Source organism: Apodemus sylvaticus, chromosome 3 (assembly GCF_947179515.1).
Source record: "Apodemus sylvaticus chromosome 3, mApoSyl1.1, whole genome shotgun sequence".
Taxonomy (NCBI): domain Eukaryota; kingdom Metazoa; phylum Chordata; class Mammalia; order Rodentia; family Muridae; genus Apodemus; species Apodemus sylvaticus.
In genome coordinates, this window is record NC_067474.1 from 110,526,083 (window position 1) to 110,543,608 (window position 17,526).

At 41.4% G+C, this 17,526-nt stretch overlaps 1 pseudogene; it reads left to right on the forward strand.

Moving 5' to 3' along the window:
* The first annotated feature begins 1,057 nt into the window (after positions 1–1,057).
* On the forward strand, positions 1,058–1,416 carry LOC127680298 (cytochrome c-like; annotated as a pseudogene).
* The last annotated feature ends 16,110 nt before the right edge of the window (positions 1,417–17,526 follow it).

Sequence of the window (17,526 nt, forward strand, 5' to 3'; positions counted from 1 at the left end):
TAGAGAGATTTTTTTGTTGTTCACACATGTTCCTGTGAAGTTCTGCTCACTTCTCTTCACCCACTTATGTCCTGTGGAGTTCACAATTTCATTAACTTGTTTAAGTTCAGTGGTTTGCCCGTCTGCCAGTTGATATATACAGATAAACCCTTCTAGTAAATTTTAAACCTGTTGTATTTTCCACTTTGACATTCTCAACATGTAACATAACGTATACATTACATTACATATAACTAAATTATAGAACTGTTGCAGGAAATATTAAAAGGAACAGCAGGTTCCAGAGCTACGCTGGGCACCAGCGGGCCACATGACAAATGTGAGGTGCTCTCACCTCAGCAGACTCTCTGGCCCGGGGCTCCTGAAGTGCCGCCACCCAGTGCCTTCACCCAACCCAGTTCCCTTGGCTGGTCATTGCCATGTCAGCCCCATGCAATGGCTGCCCACCTTGCAGTTAGATGGCACAATACCCAGTAACCTGCAAAATCAAAACTCTTGAAGCTTATAATTAACCAGTCAGATTTATATGCCAGTAAATTCTCTATTCACAAGATGCCCACACAATAATTTCAGAGCCAATTGATAATGATATAAGGGGCCCACCTAGATTAGACAATTTATCCCAATTATTCTATCTTTTATGATATTTATACCTGTGGTTATTTAAAGCCATCTGAAATTTGCATCATCTTCCTCTTGCTCCATCTTTCTCCTTACTGTCTGTTTCCCTCTCTGCAACTCTTCTCCACCTTCCTTGTCCCTGTTGAATCACAGGCTTCTTGTGTTAATAATTAAATTAATTGGACAGGAAAAAATCTTGCTATATAGAACATTCAGAAAAGAAAATTATCTTGGAGTAGATGAATTATTAACTGACATTTCAAAACATGTTTAAATAAAAATGTTGCTAACGTTTTGATACAGATTTATTTCCAAAGAAAACAAGGCATTGAAAAGAGCCTTAAACTGGGAGAAGTATTTGTAAAAACAGGTAAAAAAGGAAAAGAGAGTGGGATGTCGGTCTCCTAGTCTGAATGTTTGTGGTGTTGAATTAAAAATGGGTGATGTTGAAAAAGGCAAGAAGATTTTTGTTCAGAAGTGTGCCCAGTGCCATACTGTGGGAAAGGGAGGTAAGCTAAGACTGGACCAGATCTCCAGGGTCTGTCTGGGCAGAAGACAGGCCAGGCTGAGGGGTTCTCTTACACAGAGGCCAACAAGGACAAAGGCATCCCCTGGGGAGAGGGTGCCCTGATGGAGTATTTGGAGAATCCTGAAAAGTACATCCCTGGAACAAAAATGATCCTCACTGGAATCAAGAAGGGAGAAAGGGCAGACCTGATAGCCTATGTAAAAAGGCTACCAATGAGTCATTCCACTGCCTTATTTATTACAAAACAAATGTCTCATGGCTTTTAATGTAAACCATAATTTAACTCATACACCAAATTCAGATTATGAACTGCTAACATTTTTTTTTTTTTTTGGACATTCCTGATTTAAGTAAAACTGGCTTGTCGTAAGGTGGATGATTTTTTTTAAAACAACTATTTCAGTTGTATCAATGCTATCACTGCTCTCCCTTTCTCAAGACAAGACTGGACTTAATTAGTAATATTTTAGTTTCTATAAATATGGGAGTGTCACCTCAAACCTATTAAATGGCTTTCTACTTAGATTTATAGGACTGGGTATGTGAATATGTTTAAACACTAGGAAAAGTCTATCTCTGTCTGAGAAACAAGAAGACTCACCTGTTTCAGTTTGTGTTCACTGGCCTCTTACAGGCAATGACTTAACACCAGGAGGCAACTATCTATTCTTGACAATGCTGTTTTAATTAGAATTCCTTACATCAAGGATGCTGCCTTTTACCACTGAAAGGCACTTACTGTGGTTTATGATTGATATCACATAAAGAGTATTTAACACTTCTTTATAGTTGATCTACAAGTTAAAATGCTTTCAGGAGCAAGCCAGTGAGGCCTTTTAAATTGTCTGTTATCTAAGACTGTTGTAATTCAGGATTGTCCTTAAATGCCCATTTAGAAACACACAACTGGAATTTCTGTTTAGGCGTGATTGAAAATGGCACTCTTTGCCAACTTACTAGATGGAAAGGTGAAAATAAAGGAGATAGTTTGTAAGTTATCAACAGTAAGAAGATAACAGTCACAGATCCTGAAAAAAATATGTTAAAATATATGGAATTATAAAACATCTAAGATATAGAGTCCCTAAATGTTTTTATTTTTTGCAACTATAGTTACATCATTTCCTTCTATGTATACCTCCACTCTTAATTCATGGTCTCTTTTTCTTTCATTGTTACATATATGCATACATATTTCTAAATATATAAATACTACCTGTTCACTCTGGGTGATGCATCCTATATGTACGTCACCTTAAGGTTGACCACTAGTTATTGGATAAGCAATTAGGGAGAACTGTATCCTCGGGAAGACCATGTTTCCCTCTCCCCACAGTCCCCAGTTGTCTAGTGTGGAGGCCCCATGAGAATTCTTCATGGTCTTTCTGTCCTTTTCTTCCCTCATTGTTGTTCAGGTCTTGTTTAGGCATCGAGAAGAGTTTGACACTATCCTTCTAGTAGATAAGCAGCACATGCTGTTCTATGAGCTTTGTAAGGAAAACATCAAACAGAGAAAAAAAATACAGTGATATGATTACTATATTTTTACCTACTATTGTGTTTTTTTTGACATCTGTCCTTGGTCCTTACAAATGGCAAAGCAAGTGGGAAGTTACACATAGTGACAGTCTTGTAATCCAGCGTCAAACACCAAAACATTTATTTTGGGCATTGTATGCCCATCTTGAAGATGCCATGCCTTTGTTTTATGTCTTTGTCACAGTGGAGAGACCAGACTGAGAGGCTGTTATCTAAGATGTGGCAGAAAACATGTTGAACTGAGATCAGGCACTCAGAGGCTACTCCTGTAACATTTGCTCATTTTGACCAAGCCAGTCATGTGGCCATTCCTGACTTTATTAGGTCATTATGTAAAATAATTAATACAAGGAGGAAGGACTAACAAAGTAACCCAGCATGGGGATAATGATTCCCTTTACCAGGAATCTTGCTTTAGAGCAGATGGGCAAGGAAGTAAGGTAAGCTGTTTACATCCCAAGCAGAAGGTAACTGGATGGGACAGTTAGCCAGAGCTGTGGCCTAGTTTGTCTGGCCACCAGGAGACTCCCTGGAGTCTTTTAATAGTTTGATGTGCATGAGAGTGCTGTGATGTTTTTGGTTCTTGATGCATTTGGACAAAGAGAAGCCTCTGTTCTGACCTTAGTAACTATAGTAAGCACCACTGGTGACTCAGTGCCAGCTTCTAAAGGCACCCCTTGCAGCTGGCCCTTTCTTTTTGCTCAGTTTAATACAACTATTTCAGAAGAAAAGTTCTTGCTCTGCCAGAGCAGAACAAACAGCTCATGGTGAATGCACAAGAACACAGGGTGACCCAGAAAATACCAGTACCCACAGGGACAGCTGCCAGCCTTTGAGACAAATAGAGGGGAGTGTGGAGAGTAGACCCAGGGAGCTAGCTGGGAACTGGGGCAGAAACAGAGATGAAAAGCTATGTTGCTTTGCTGTTGGGAAAGACAGTAACGAAATTAACAAAAGGAAAAAAAAAGTCTGAAAAAAATGTAACTCAGTGACTGGTCAGCCAGCATCTGTGGTTCTAACTTGTGACTGCAGTTGAAGAAAGATGACAGCTGAGTGTGTGTTCAGGGGGGAAATGAAATAATGGCCCACATGCATGCAAATTTTCTCAAAGCTAAGCTTACAGGCAGTAGGATTTAAGTTAATCAGCAAAATATCAAATTCTTAACAGGACACATGATATACTACTTAGAGTGAAAATAGAGGGGATCATCTAAAGGAGAGCCAGGGCACCTCAGTAGAAATGACAGCGAACAACAGGAACAATCCTTAAAGAACAAGTCTCCAGAGAGCCAAGGTGGGAAGCTATCAATACAATCTGGTTATTTTATTTTTAAACAACAATTTACATCCTGCCACAGAAGAGGGAGGAGGGAAAGAAAATGGAGAAATTGATGCACCATTTATAGTGTTACTATTTAAACAAAAGAAAGACACAGAAAGATCATGCTGGGGACTTGGCCAAAGTACTCCCACCCCAAAGATTTCTAGTAGTGATGAAAATAGTGAGCTTCTGTAGTTATGAGTTCATACATATTTATGCATATGGTGAATTTTATTTTGGATGCCTATTTGCATATTTATAATGCCCATTTCTCACTAGACTGAGGACTCTGAGGTCTTGGAGCCCTTGTACCTCCCTTTGTTGATCATAGTATCTCCCTCATAGTCTATAGCCAGTAAGTATTTGTTGAACTGAGTTAGAAATACTCTTGCAGCTGCTTTCAAGGTCCAGCTCAGCTCCATCCACTTTTACCACTTAGAAGAAAATGAGTAATGCAGTCTTCCCAAATAAGAAATGCCCTTGGAGTAGGTCTACTCTAGTATGCCACCACCTAAGCAGAATGAAACAAGGGACCATTTTCCACTTAAAAATTTATCTGTAGTTTTACTCTGAGAAAGCTAACAATCACTTGACTTCAGATCTTTATTGTACATCCCTATGCTTAGGCCTGGCCGGGTCTTCAGCATAAATATCTAGTTGGTTTAGCCAGAGCCTATGATTCCTTAGGGGGATACTCTTTCAGTGACTCTGAAATGCCTCAGATCCTGCTACAAACCCTACCTCTCCAGAATGTAGACTGAGATCAGCTCAGTAACTTCTAAGCCTAAGTTGACTGGTGGTAGCCATGGCCTCATTTTCCTAGAGATGCATCTTTGTAAATAGCAAAGGAGGAAAGCATAGCCGGCCTCTCATTTCTGCCCTTTTACCTGACAAGAGGAACTGCAGGCACCTCTTCCCACAAACAAAAAACAAAACAAATTATTCAAAATGAACAAATTAATGGGGGAAAACACCTTTTCTTCCGAAACTTTCCTTTTGTAACGGCTAAGGTTGGTGTCACTTTCCCTCTCAATAGCCTTTTCCATTCCTTTCTCTTACTATCACTTTAATGGACTTTTATTTGAATCCCAACAAACCAGAAAAAAATCTAATTACATGGCCTTTAGCCTTCTTTTGAGCTATTTAAATTTCTTCAGTAGATCTATTTGGGGGTGGGGCAGGGGAGATGAACTCTTGATATGACTGATTTCAGTGTCTCTAGATTGAACAAGGATTGGGATCCAAACTCACTGGAAGTAGTCCCAGGCTCTCTCCTTATGGCCGTTGACTCCTTCAGTGACAAACTAGATCCAGCTGGATTCTGCCATTTCTGATGCCCTGTTCTGAAATACTCCGCTGGGGCCAGTGAGTTACAGCTGATAATGTAAACTATCAAAGCTTAAGGCCAGTTGCAACAAGGTTCACACCCCACATAGCCAAGTTGAATGTGAAAAGGCTGTGAAAAAATGTCTGGTGGGGGTTTCAAAGCAATAAGTTACTAAGGAGCCAGAACATCATTCCCATTAACTCCTTAAAACTACCTCCAGGGTTTGGTTATCTGTGATTACACTTTACGAATCCTGGCTCAAGGTCAAGGTCACTCAGCCATATACAAATCATAGAAACTGCTTCAATGCTACTTTCTTTGCCTGCCTGTGAATGGAGAATCTTCCCTGCTCTGCTAACAACCACAAGGAGAGCAAGATGAGGCAGCTACAGACATGCCAGAGAAGAGAACTGTTATGATGAAGCTCTGATGCCACACCCATGATTCAGCTCTTACTCATATCTGTGCACCACTTTCCAGTGAACAGCCAATCAGAATCTAATAGACCAAAGGGTGGATGCTTCAGTGCTGCTTAGAAGGAGGAACAAAATACTCACAGGAGGAAATATTGAGACAAAGTGTGGGGCAGAAACTGAAGGAAAGACCATGCAGAGACTGACCCACCTGGGGATCCATCCCATATAAAGTCCCCAAACCTGGACGCTAGTGTGGATGCCAGGAAGTGCTTACTGACAGGAGCCTGATATGGCTGTCTTCTGAGAGGCTCTACCAGAGCCTGACAAATAGACAGATGCTCACAGCCAAACATTGGACTGAGTGCAGGGTCTCTGATGGAGGAGTTGGAAAAGGGACTGAAGCTGAGGGTATTTGCAACCCCAAGGGGGTAGCAACAGTGTCAACTGTCCGGACTTCCCAGAGCTCCCAGGGACTGGACCACCTACCAGAGAGTACACATGGAGGGACCCATGGCTCCAGCTGAATAAGTGGCAGAGGATGGTCTTGTTGGACATCAGTGGGAGGAGAATCCCTTGAGCCTGAGAGTGTTCGATGCCCCAGTGTAGGGGAATGCCAGGGTGGGAAGGCAGGCAGGACTGGGAAGGTGTGTGGGGGAACACCCTCATAGAGGCAGAGGGAGGGGATGGGAAAGGGGGTTTCTGAAGGGGAGACCTGGAAGGGTGGAAAACATTTGAAATGTAAATGAAATATCCAAAAAAACATCAAACATCTGTGGAAGAAGGAAGTGTTAGCAGTGATTGAAGTTATATGTTCTAGATTCTTGGTCTCTTATTCAAGGAGCTGAAATAAAATCCTACATGTATTAGCAAAAATAGAAGAAAAACCCAACTAATTGCAAAGCAAAAGATCAGAATGTACTACAAGAGAACAGCTGGCCTCATGAATGAAGATACCCAAGGACCCTGATTCTGTTTGCAGCTTCATTTTATGGCATTCAAGAAAAAGATTGGTTCCTAGGGTCATAGTGAGAATGGTGCTCTGTTTTGACTGGCAGATTAGGTTCTTTTTGTGTTGCCACACGCGTCCTTTCTCATAATGCCTCTGATTTTATTCATATACACTTCTAGTTTCTCATAAGCATAAGATGTTAAGAGATTCTCAGTAAAGTTTTAATTGAGGCACAATTTTATTGTGCATTTACATGGAGCTAGTCCACACTAAATCGTCCAAGTTTGGTTGTATCAAGGGAGAAGAAACATCCCTGTACTCAAGTGATGAATATGTGTTTGTGCAGTGAGAAGATGAATCCCCAAGTGAGTGTATAAGGAGTCTCCCCGAGTTAGCTTCCTATTGCTATGATAAATACTATGCCCAAACAACTCAGGGAGAAAAGAGTTTACTTCATCTTTCTTTTTTTTTAATTTGATATATTCTTTATTTACATTTCAAATGATTTCCCCTTTCCTGGATCCCCCTCCCCCATAAGTCCCATAAGCCCTCTTTTCTCCCCCTGTTCCCCCATGCACCCCTTCCCAAAGGATTTCCCAGCATGTAATAAGGACACATGCTCCACTATGTTCATAGCAGCCTTATTTATAATAGCCAGAAGCTGGAAAGAATCCAAATTCCCTCAATGGAGGAATGGAGTTTACTTCATCTTATACTTTCACATCACACTCTATAACTAAGAGACATCAGGGCAGAAACTTGGAGGCAGAAACTGATGAAATAACCATGAAGGAGTGATACTGAGTGGCTTATTTCACATAACCTACTCAGCTTACCCTATAAACACCCAGAGCCACCACTCCAGGGGTGGTACCCCTAGGCCCTCCCACATCTTCAGTCAAGAAAATGCACTATAGGCTTTCCCACAGGTCAAACCCATGGGTTCATTTTCTCAATGGAAGTTACCTCTTCTAAAAGGACTGTAGTTGTGTCAAGTTGACATACCACCAGCCAGCACATGAGCAGATGAAGTCCTGAGTGACTGTGTTGTCAGCATACATACATCCTCGTCAAGGGCCCTGATTTCATTCATGGAAACAGCAAAGCCTTCTCTAATTGAGGCTCAAAGCCATGGCAAAGCCTTCCTCTGCTTCAAGTATGAGTGTTTAGGAACAATTGACTATTGTACTGGCTGGTTTTGTGTGTCAACTTGACACAGGCTGGAGTTATCACAGAGAAAAAAGCTTCAGTTGAAGTGCCTCCATGAGATCCAGCTGTGGGGCATTTTCTCAATTAGTGAACAAGTGGTGAGGGCCCCTTGTGGGTGGTTCCACCTTTGGACTGGTGCTCTTGGGCTCTATAAGAGAGCAGGCTGAGCAAGCCAGGGGAAGTAAGCCAGTAAGAAACATCCCTCCATGGCCTCTGCATCAGCTCCTGCTTCCTGACCTGCTTGAGTTCCAATCCTGACTTCCTTTAGTGATGAACTGCAACATGGAAGTGTAAGCTCAATAAACCCTTTCCTTCCCAACTTGCTTCTTGGTCATGTTTGTGCAGGAATAGAAACCCTGACTAAGACAACTATTATGTATAGAGTTTATCAATGGCAACTTCCTTGTGAGTTTACAGCCTGAGGCTACTCTCCTATAGAGAATTCCTACTGATTTTAGCTAACTGTTGCTCCTTGTTCAGCTATATACAATAAACACATCTCCTCAATTCACGTGTATAAAATAAATGCACTGCTGTATTTGTTGGTGGCTGTTTTTAGAATATCAGTGTTCTGTGTGACAAGAACTGTGACAAAGACCTAAGGTGGCCTGAATGATTATACATTTTGCCCCCTTTCCTACATAATCTTAGGAAACGTGACCATTTCCTGAAGACTTGTCAGGATGGCAAATTCTCTTCCTAGTAGTTACACATTGTCCTACTTCATCTTGAGAGACCTCAATGACATGGATGGCCCTCTATTTAAACTGCCTTGGCCTCTCTCTCTTTGAGTGACCTCTCTTTAATCTGGAACTTTACTTCTAGTGTGGTGTCTGAAGTTGCCAGTTGTCCATAGCTTCCAATGGCCACTCCTGTAATCACATGCCACTCAATAGCTGAGGTCACAAGGACAATGGTTCAGACAACTTGTCCCACTTTCCACCCACATGCCTGATCAAGCTATGGAGTCTTCTTAGATTTTAATGGAAATGTATAGTAATTTAATATGAAATACTCCTTACATACAGATTTGGCTACAAATTCAATTTGAAGAAGTAAACAATTTGACAGTTTGTGCAGCAAATTAAAAAAACATTCCATTTGTATAGTAGATCATGTTCAGGTGGTATGGCCCATTATAAAAAACAGAAGACAATAATTTAAAAGAATTTGAATAGAACTTTTGATGTTAGTTCTGTCTTTGCTCTGACTTTCCCAATGTGTCTTTCATTTCATTATTTAGTGACATAAAAATCTACAAAATACATGAAAAGACAGGCTTCTAGAGTAATGATTTTGAGGCTTCTAGAGTAACTTAAAAGTTAATGTTTCTCATGAAAACATAATGTGTGTTTTTACAGAGGAACATAATCATTGGAGGGAACCAGCACAAATGAGTTTACTGTAAGTCTAGATCTTATCGGGTTAGCAGGTGTCCCCATAACTCCTTTGAGTGTGTGTGTGTGTGTGTGTGTGTTTGTGCACACGCTTGCACCTCCGCTGTCTCTCTAGTCCCTTTCACACTGGTATAATTCCTCAACCTTTTCACATCATTCAAAATGAAGGTGTTTGTGAAGGATTACAAAGGGCATGTCTTGTTTTTTTTGAAGATTTATTTATTTTATTATATAAAAGTACACTGTAGCTGTCTTCAGACACTTCAGAAGAGGGTGTCAGATCTCCTTATGGACAATTGTGAGCCACCATGTGGTTGCTGGCATTTGAAATCGGGACCTTCAGAAGAGCAATCGGTGCTATTAAACCCTGAGCCATCTCACCAGCCCCCAAGGGTGTCTTTTTCAAAATGTCTCAATATCATCCTCATGAACTGATTAGGGCTGTGAGTGTCTACACTGTAGGGAGAACAATATGAACTGATGCCCTCTTGTTCAGTTTAACTGGTCCTCATTAGGCAACTGGATTTTATTATTCCCCTCTAACAGCAATAATGAGAATAAAGCAAGTCTAATCTTCCTCTTCCCTGGGTTCCACATTATGCGCCCTGTAACTTCTGTGTTTTCCAACCAAAGACTAGTAATTTCCCTCCCCTTAAATGAGGTCTGGCCTTGGAACTTGTAAAGGCTACCAGAATGCAGAGAAGTCAGGTGTAATGGGTCCCTAGTCTGAACCTTATCAGACCTGTGTGTTTTGCCTCTTCTGTTTTTGTTTTTGTTTTCCCATGAAGTTGATACTTGCTTTTTCAAGGTCTATAAAAATTGTGTTGGAATTCTGATTGGCATTTTATTGAAATTGTAATTGCTTTTGGCAAGATGGAGATTTTCACTATGTTAATCCTACTTATCCATGAGCATGTGATATCTTTCCATCTTCTGATTTCTTCTTCAGTTTCATTCATCAGCGGATTGAAGTTCTTGTCATACAGATTTTTCACTTTGTTGGTTAGAGTTATAACAAGATATTTTATATTATTTGTGGCTAGTAGAAAGGATATTGTTTCCCTAATTTCTTTCTCAGCCCATTTATCTTTTGTATAAAGGATGTATACTGATTTTTTAAAGTTAATTTTAGATACAGCAACTTTGCTAAGGTGTTTATCAGCTGAAGGAGTTCTCCAGTAGAATTTTAGAGGTCACTAATATATACTATCATATTATTTGCAAATAGTGATACTTTAGTTGTCTTATTGCTCTGGCTAGAATTTCAATTACTATATTGAATAGATAGGGAGAGAGTGGGCAGCCTAGTTTTGACCCTAATTTTAGTGCAATTGCTTTAGGTAGTCTAGCATGACTGTCCTCTGAGACACACTCAGCAGCTGACCTAGATACAGACACCCACAGCCAAATAGTGGATGGAGCTGGAGGAAGTGGATGCAGCCCGGAAGGGGATACAAACTTCACAGGAGGACCTTTGGGGCTCTCAGAGACTGAACTACCAAAGAACATACATGGGCTGGAATTAGGCCTCCCTACATCTATGTAGCAAAAGTTCAGCTTGGTTTCCATGTGGCTCCTGAACAACTAGAGCAGAGGTTATACAGAAGGTTATCCCTGTACTTGGGATATGTTGTTCTACCTAGGCTGCCTGATCTGGCTTCTGTGGGAGAGGATGTACCTATCATCAAAGAAGCTTGATGTGCCAGAGTGAGGGGATACCCAGGGGTTCCCACCCACTTAGAGGAGAAGAAGAAAGGATATGGGGGAGAGTTTGTGTGTGGGGGGTGACAGGAAGGGGTAGTGGGATGTAAAGAGGAATAAAGAATGAATATTTTAAAAAGAATTCCCTACTGTTTTGATGGAGAATGAGCAATAATCTGAGGAGAACAGCATTGTTGCACCGAGGACATCCTAGAGCTACTGTCAATAAGATGACTTCCTGCTCATGTAAGGCGGGTTAGCCAAGAAGAGCCAACCCAGTGACCTGACCTGGAAACCGTTGAATATTAATGGGTGATTGCTAAATAATGCAGTCTGTGATGCTTGCTATATAGCAAGAGTCTAGCTGATACAAAGGATATGAAGTCAGTGAATTCATATTAAGCCTTGGGCTCTTTTCTGATAATTCTGTGGGCATGTGGTCTTAAATAGCAAAGAACCCCCTTCTTAACTGTTTTCTTGGTTTTAACTTTCTAAAAAAAAGATTTATTTATTCATTTAACATATATGGGTGCTTTTGACTGCATATCCATCTACATACCAGAAAAGGACATTGTATCTCATTATATTATGAGCTGCCTTGTGGGTGCAGGGAATTGAACTCAGGACCTCTGGAAGAACACCCAGAGCTTTTAACTGCTGAGCCGTCTTCCCAGCAGCACTGGAGCTTTCTTATGGTAAGAAGGTAAACACTAATTCATTTCCTCCTTAATTAGTAATAATTACAATGCTGTAGTGATTGTCTGAGATAATTTGCCTGCTCCTGAAGTCTGTAATTAACAGTGAGCAATAACATTCCTAATAGCATAGCACTAGTGAGTCTCTGTGGTGCCACTTTTGTTTTACGGCTGGTACAGATGGGAGAACAGTGAGTTCACTGAGGGAGGCATGACGCCATGATGGGAAGAGGATTTTGTATCATGAAGAGAAGGCCTGTACATGGGCAGCAAAGGGCCTAGAGGACCACCATCCTGTGGAAGTCCTGGATGGGACCTGCTCACACTCCTCTCACCACAGTCAAAGCAAACAGTGCATGGGCATTTATGTGCAATGAGACCAAGAGTCATAGCTAGGTTTTCAGGATCTGATTCAAGAACCAAGAATAATTAGAACACTTGAAGTATGTATCAGATTTTATGCTGTAATTCAGAACTCCTCATCTTTTCCCAGTGTTCTCATCTCATATCAGCTTTCCTATTAAAGGGAGTTGTGAACAGTGAACAAAGGGACAGACAAGCTCAGGAGGGAAGATAAAGAGGTCAGAACCAGTCCAGCCTGACATATGTAGGGCATCCCAGAATTCCACAGTGTGGCTTCTGTGCCACATTTCTTTATCACCTGGAGCTCCAGCTCTGCAGCTCATCTGGCTAGCTCTGTGTCCTAATCTCTGCAGTGCTTACTGATTCCAGCTTGAAAAGCTGCAGTGTGATCCATGCTCCAAGGGACATCTGCCTCATTGTCTATTCCACTACTTTCATGCTTTCATGTGTGTGTTTGACATGCAAGTCTACCAGGCGCCCTGGCTTGGTGTGGAATATACCTTTTCCTCACACTGACTCACCTATGCAACAGTGACCTGACCCATTCCTTCCATCTCTCTTGATTCAGCCATTCTGGTTCCATCCTGCCATCTTGGTGCAGGTTTCCCAATTGCTACTTTAGACCCACATTTTTGGCTCGACAGTAGACAATCTAGTATGGTGTGAATATGGTTTAACCATGGCAGACTGCCTACTTGCCAGGGTCCAGCCTAGAGATAGGATCGGAGTTCTCAACTGGAAGCAGGGATATCTGGAAGGAGCATAATAAATATGCACAGGCTACTTTTTGGGTACAAGCTCACAGGCAATTTTTTCAATGCTTCGAGTTTCTCTGTCTTCTCATTCTCTGCTCTCTTTCTCTCGCTTGCTCGCAGCTTTAGGCTGCACATACACTGCATTCTCTTGTGCACTCTGGTTTTCCTGAACTCCCACACTTATACACACCTCAGTGCATTCTCCTTTCCTCACACACACTCTTCACACATCTCACACACACACCACATGTACTCTCCTTTCACTCACACACATACTCTTCACACACATCCCTCCCCCACACCCCGCATGCACCCTCCTTTCACTCACACATACACTCTTCACACACATCTCACACACACACCACATACACCCTCCTTTCACTCATACACACTCTTTACACACACCTCACACACACACCACATGCACTCTCCTTTCACTCACACACTCTTCACACACATCTCACACACCACATGCACTCCCCTTTCACTCACACACACACTCTTCACACACATCTCACATACACACACCACATGCACTCCCCTTTCACTCACACACACTCTTCACACACACCTCACACACACACCACATGCACTCTCCTTTCACTCACACACCCACTGTTCACACACATCTCACACACACACACCACATGCACTCCCCTTTCACTCACACACACTCTTCACACACACCTCACATTCTCTCCTCACTCACTCCTCACAAGCTCTTCTCATGCTCTCCGCATTCGCTCTCTCATTGCTCTTCACGTGCTCACTCCTCGCTCTCTACATTCTCTCCACAAGCTCTCCTGTCTGCTTCTTGCCCCCGTCTTTTATTGATACTACAAAAGCATGTAAAAAAGACATTGTATAATCGTTGTCAAATCAAATTCAAAAGAATAACCATGTCCCACAAAGAATCAAGAATTACAATTGTTCCCCAAAATTCAAGCTTCTCTATTCCTAGGCCCATAATCAAAATAATAATAATTACAAACTTATTATCATTTAAACTTTAACTTATTATACTTTAGAGCTCAGAGCTCCAAGGCTAGCTGATTGTATTTTTTTGTGAAGCTCTAATGATAAATGACATGGGCAAAGCTGCCAGGCAGTGGCCAGAAAGAATCAAGTTAACCCTTAACTCCGTAGTTCCCCTAGCTTTCCACTTCTACATATTGCACGCACTGACTCTCCTAAGAGTCCCAGTGTTTTGACTTAGTTTTACTAATATAAGATTTTACATATTCTCTACTTGTTTATCTAGGAACCACTTTCAAATGTTGTGTAAAACTTATTTCATAACTTTAATAGTTTTTTTCCCTTTGATCAGGGTTCCAATGTTTGCTCTAATTCATTTTATAATAATGCCGTCAAACTTTCTTTGCAAGTCAAGCATTAATTTGGAACTACTATTAATTTGTGCATTAATTACATTGTTTCCAAGATGAGAACACACAGCATGCACCTGGGCCAATAGGACTGTGCTGTGCTCCTTGCCTCAATTTGTATTTCTTTAAGAATCATTACATCAGGGAACATCTAGTTTCACAGAATTCACCAGAGCAGAAGGAGAAAGAAGTAAGAAAGTCAGATATAATAGAATAATTATGCACACCAAGGCCAAATGAAAAGCAGTCCCACACAAATGAAATCTATACAGCCATTGTCTGGGGCTAAGGTTAGGAGAAATGGGAACAACTATTGTTACAAAGAGCTGCCATGGGCTTCTGAGATGTCTCCATCTCAGCCTACTGCAAGCAGTCCCTGTCATTGTATGCTGTCCCCAGCACCTACCTACACCATACTCTGTAGTATCTTTCTATCAGTGTTGGCACATAGATATCACCTCATCCTCTAGGGCCTGCTTTCTCCTGTGCCTGGGATGTCATAGGGTGGTATCTTAGGGTTTCCATTTGTTTGAAGAGACACCATGTCCAAGGCAACTCTTATAAAGAACTTTTAATTGGGGCTGACTTGAAGGATCAGAGATTCAGTCCTCTATCATCAAGGCAGGAAGTATAGCAGCATCCAGACAGACATGGTGTTGGAGAACAAGCTGAGAGTTCTACCTGCTGATCCAAAGGCATCCAGGAGAAGACTGTCTTCCAGACAGCTAGGAGGAGGGTCATAAAGGCTACCCTCACACTAGCACACTTCCTCTCACAAGGCTGTACCTATTCCAACAAGGCCAGATCTCCCAATGGTGCTACTCCTTGGCCCAAGCATATTCAAGTCACAGAGATGGAATTCATTTCCTTAAACAGACCATTTTCTATTCATTCCAATGCCAATCTAAAAGCTGTTTATCGTATCAGAAACTTTCTTCTTCCCCCATGTTGTCTAACTAACCCTCAAGCATGCTTTCATTTTCAGCTGCAGTTCTCTTTCCTTAGAACCACTAACTATCCTTCCAGATACTGTTCCTAACTTCAGTTCATCTGCTCCCAGACAGAACCAGTATTTTCTATGGTATATCCATCTGACTTGTAAGTAGTTATTTTTTCTTGGAGTATTGTTAAGAGTTACCCAAAAATTAAAGGATTTAAGCAATATTGCTTGAGTCAATCGAATTATGGCATGACTCCCTTCCCCTCCACGTGGATATTATGAGAGATTTAGATGCATTCTGTAGGCAAAGGAACTAAAACGGGAGGTTAATGTATCAGAATACACAGAGGTAGAGGACATCTGTACCTCTGGTACCTTTGGTTCCAAGTCTGTGGTGGCTTAAATAAAAATGACTCCTATAAGTCCACAGGGAACAGCACTATTAGGAGGTGTGGCCTTGTTAGAGTATGTCTAGTGTTGGTGGAGGAAGTCTGTCACTATTTCATCCTGCTGCCTTTGAATAAAGATGAAGAACTCTCAGCTGCCTTTCCTGTACCATGTCTGCTTACATGCTGCCATACTTTCTGCCATGCTGATAATGGACTAAACCTGAACTGTAAGCCAGCTGCAATTAAATGCTTTGCTTTATAAGAGTTCTTGTGGTCATGATGTCACTTCCAAACAGTAAGACCTCAACTAAGACAAGGTTTATGTGACAACATAGCCAAAGTTCCTCACCTCTCTTACATATTAGGCAGCTTCTCAGCATTGGAAATCATTGGTGTTTAACAATGAACTGTTAGGTATGTCACACTGGCCTATCTTTCTGAAGTGACATGAATGGCTCCACTTTAACACCCACCCCTTCTACCCCCGTATATTCTAGATTATAGCTATGATCAGTCAGAGAAAAACATGTTCTGGGGATAACAACCAAGAATATTAAGATGTCAAAATCACCTTGAATATAAAATAATCCTACCTCAGTCTCATGAGTACAGTGACTCATGGTGTGTGCCAACAATCATATCTCTTATTGCCATGTTAAATGTACAGCCCAGCAGTGTTAACATGTTCAAATTATACAAGTACTGGCCAGAACTTTGCAGCTTTGTGAAATGAACCACATGTCTGCCAAAGAATTCCTAGCTTACCCTTCTCTGTCTTTGTGTCTGCTAGTTTCACCATTGTAGACAAAGGTCTTTTAATTGGGACTGACTTGCCCATTTAATTTGACTAGTACCGGTTTTGTGGTTTTGCGTTTGGCTATTTTGCATAATGTTCTATACCATTCATCAGAATTTCTTTCCTCAGAATGAATTTCCTTTCTGTCTCTTCTGTGTTCCATAGATTGTTTATGTTTTGATGGCATATGAATACTCTGGTGACCTCCATTCATTACTATGAATATAGAAAAATGGAAATGAATGTAATTTCAGTTCTCTAAAACCCCAGGGTATGCGAGCCTGCTCAGTGGTAAAGACACTTGATGCTGAGCCTGACAATTTGATTTCAAGCTCAAAAACCCAAATTTTGGATATAGAGAACAGCCACAAGTTTTCCTCTGATGTCCTCACATATGCAGTGTTACACAGGAACTTTTGTGCACACACACACAAACACACACACACACACACTGTGTATGTATATATATACACGTATGTATATCACACAGTAAGCCTTGTTAATTCTGTTTGTTGTTTATTGTGTTTGTTGGCTTTTATTTCAACAATACAAGCGAGAAGCATCTGAGAGGAGGGAACCATATCTGAGAAAATGCCTCCATAAGATCAGGCTGTAGGCAAGGTAAGGCTCTTCTTAATTAGTAATTGATGAAGCAGGGCCCATCCCATTCCGGGTGGTGTTACCCCTGTGCTGATGGTCCTGGGTTCACAAGGAAGCTGGCTGAGCCAGTCATGAGGAGCTATCTAGTAAAGCACAGTGCTCCATAGTTCTTGCATCAGCTCTTGGTTCTAAGCTTCTGCCCAGTTTCAGTTCCTGCCTTGGCTTCCTTCAATAGACTATGACTTAGAGTACAGTCTTAGTATTTTTCCTCCTTGTTTTAGAGTTTTCTTTTCTTTTCTTTTTCAAGACAGGGTTTCTCTGTGTAGCCCTGGCTGTCCTGGAACTTACTCTGTAGATCAGGCTGGCCTCGAACTCAGAAATCTGCCTGCCTCTGCCTCCCAGAGTGCTGGGATTAAAGGCGTGTACCACCACTGCCCAGCCTAGAGTTTTCTTGCTATGAAAAGATACCATGAGCAAGATCACTCTTATAAAGGAAAGCATTTAATTGAGGCTTTTGTTTTAAAATATCAGAGTTCGCCTATTCACATCATGGTGGGAAGTGTGGTGGCTGACCAGAACATGCAGTGCTGGAGG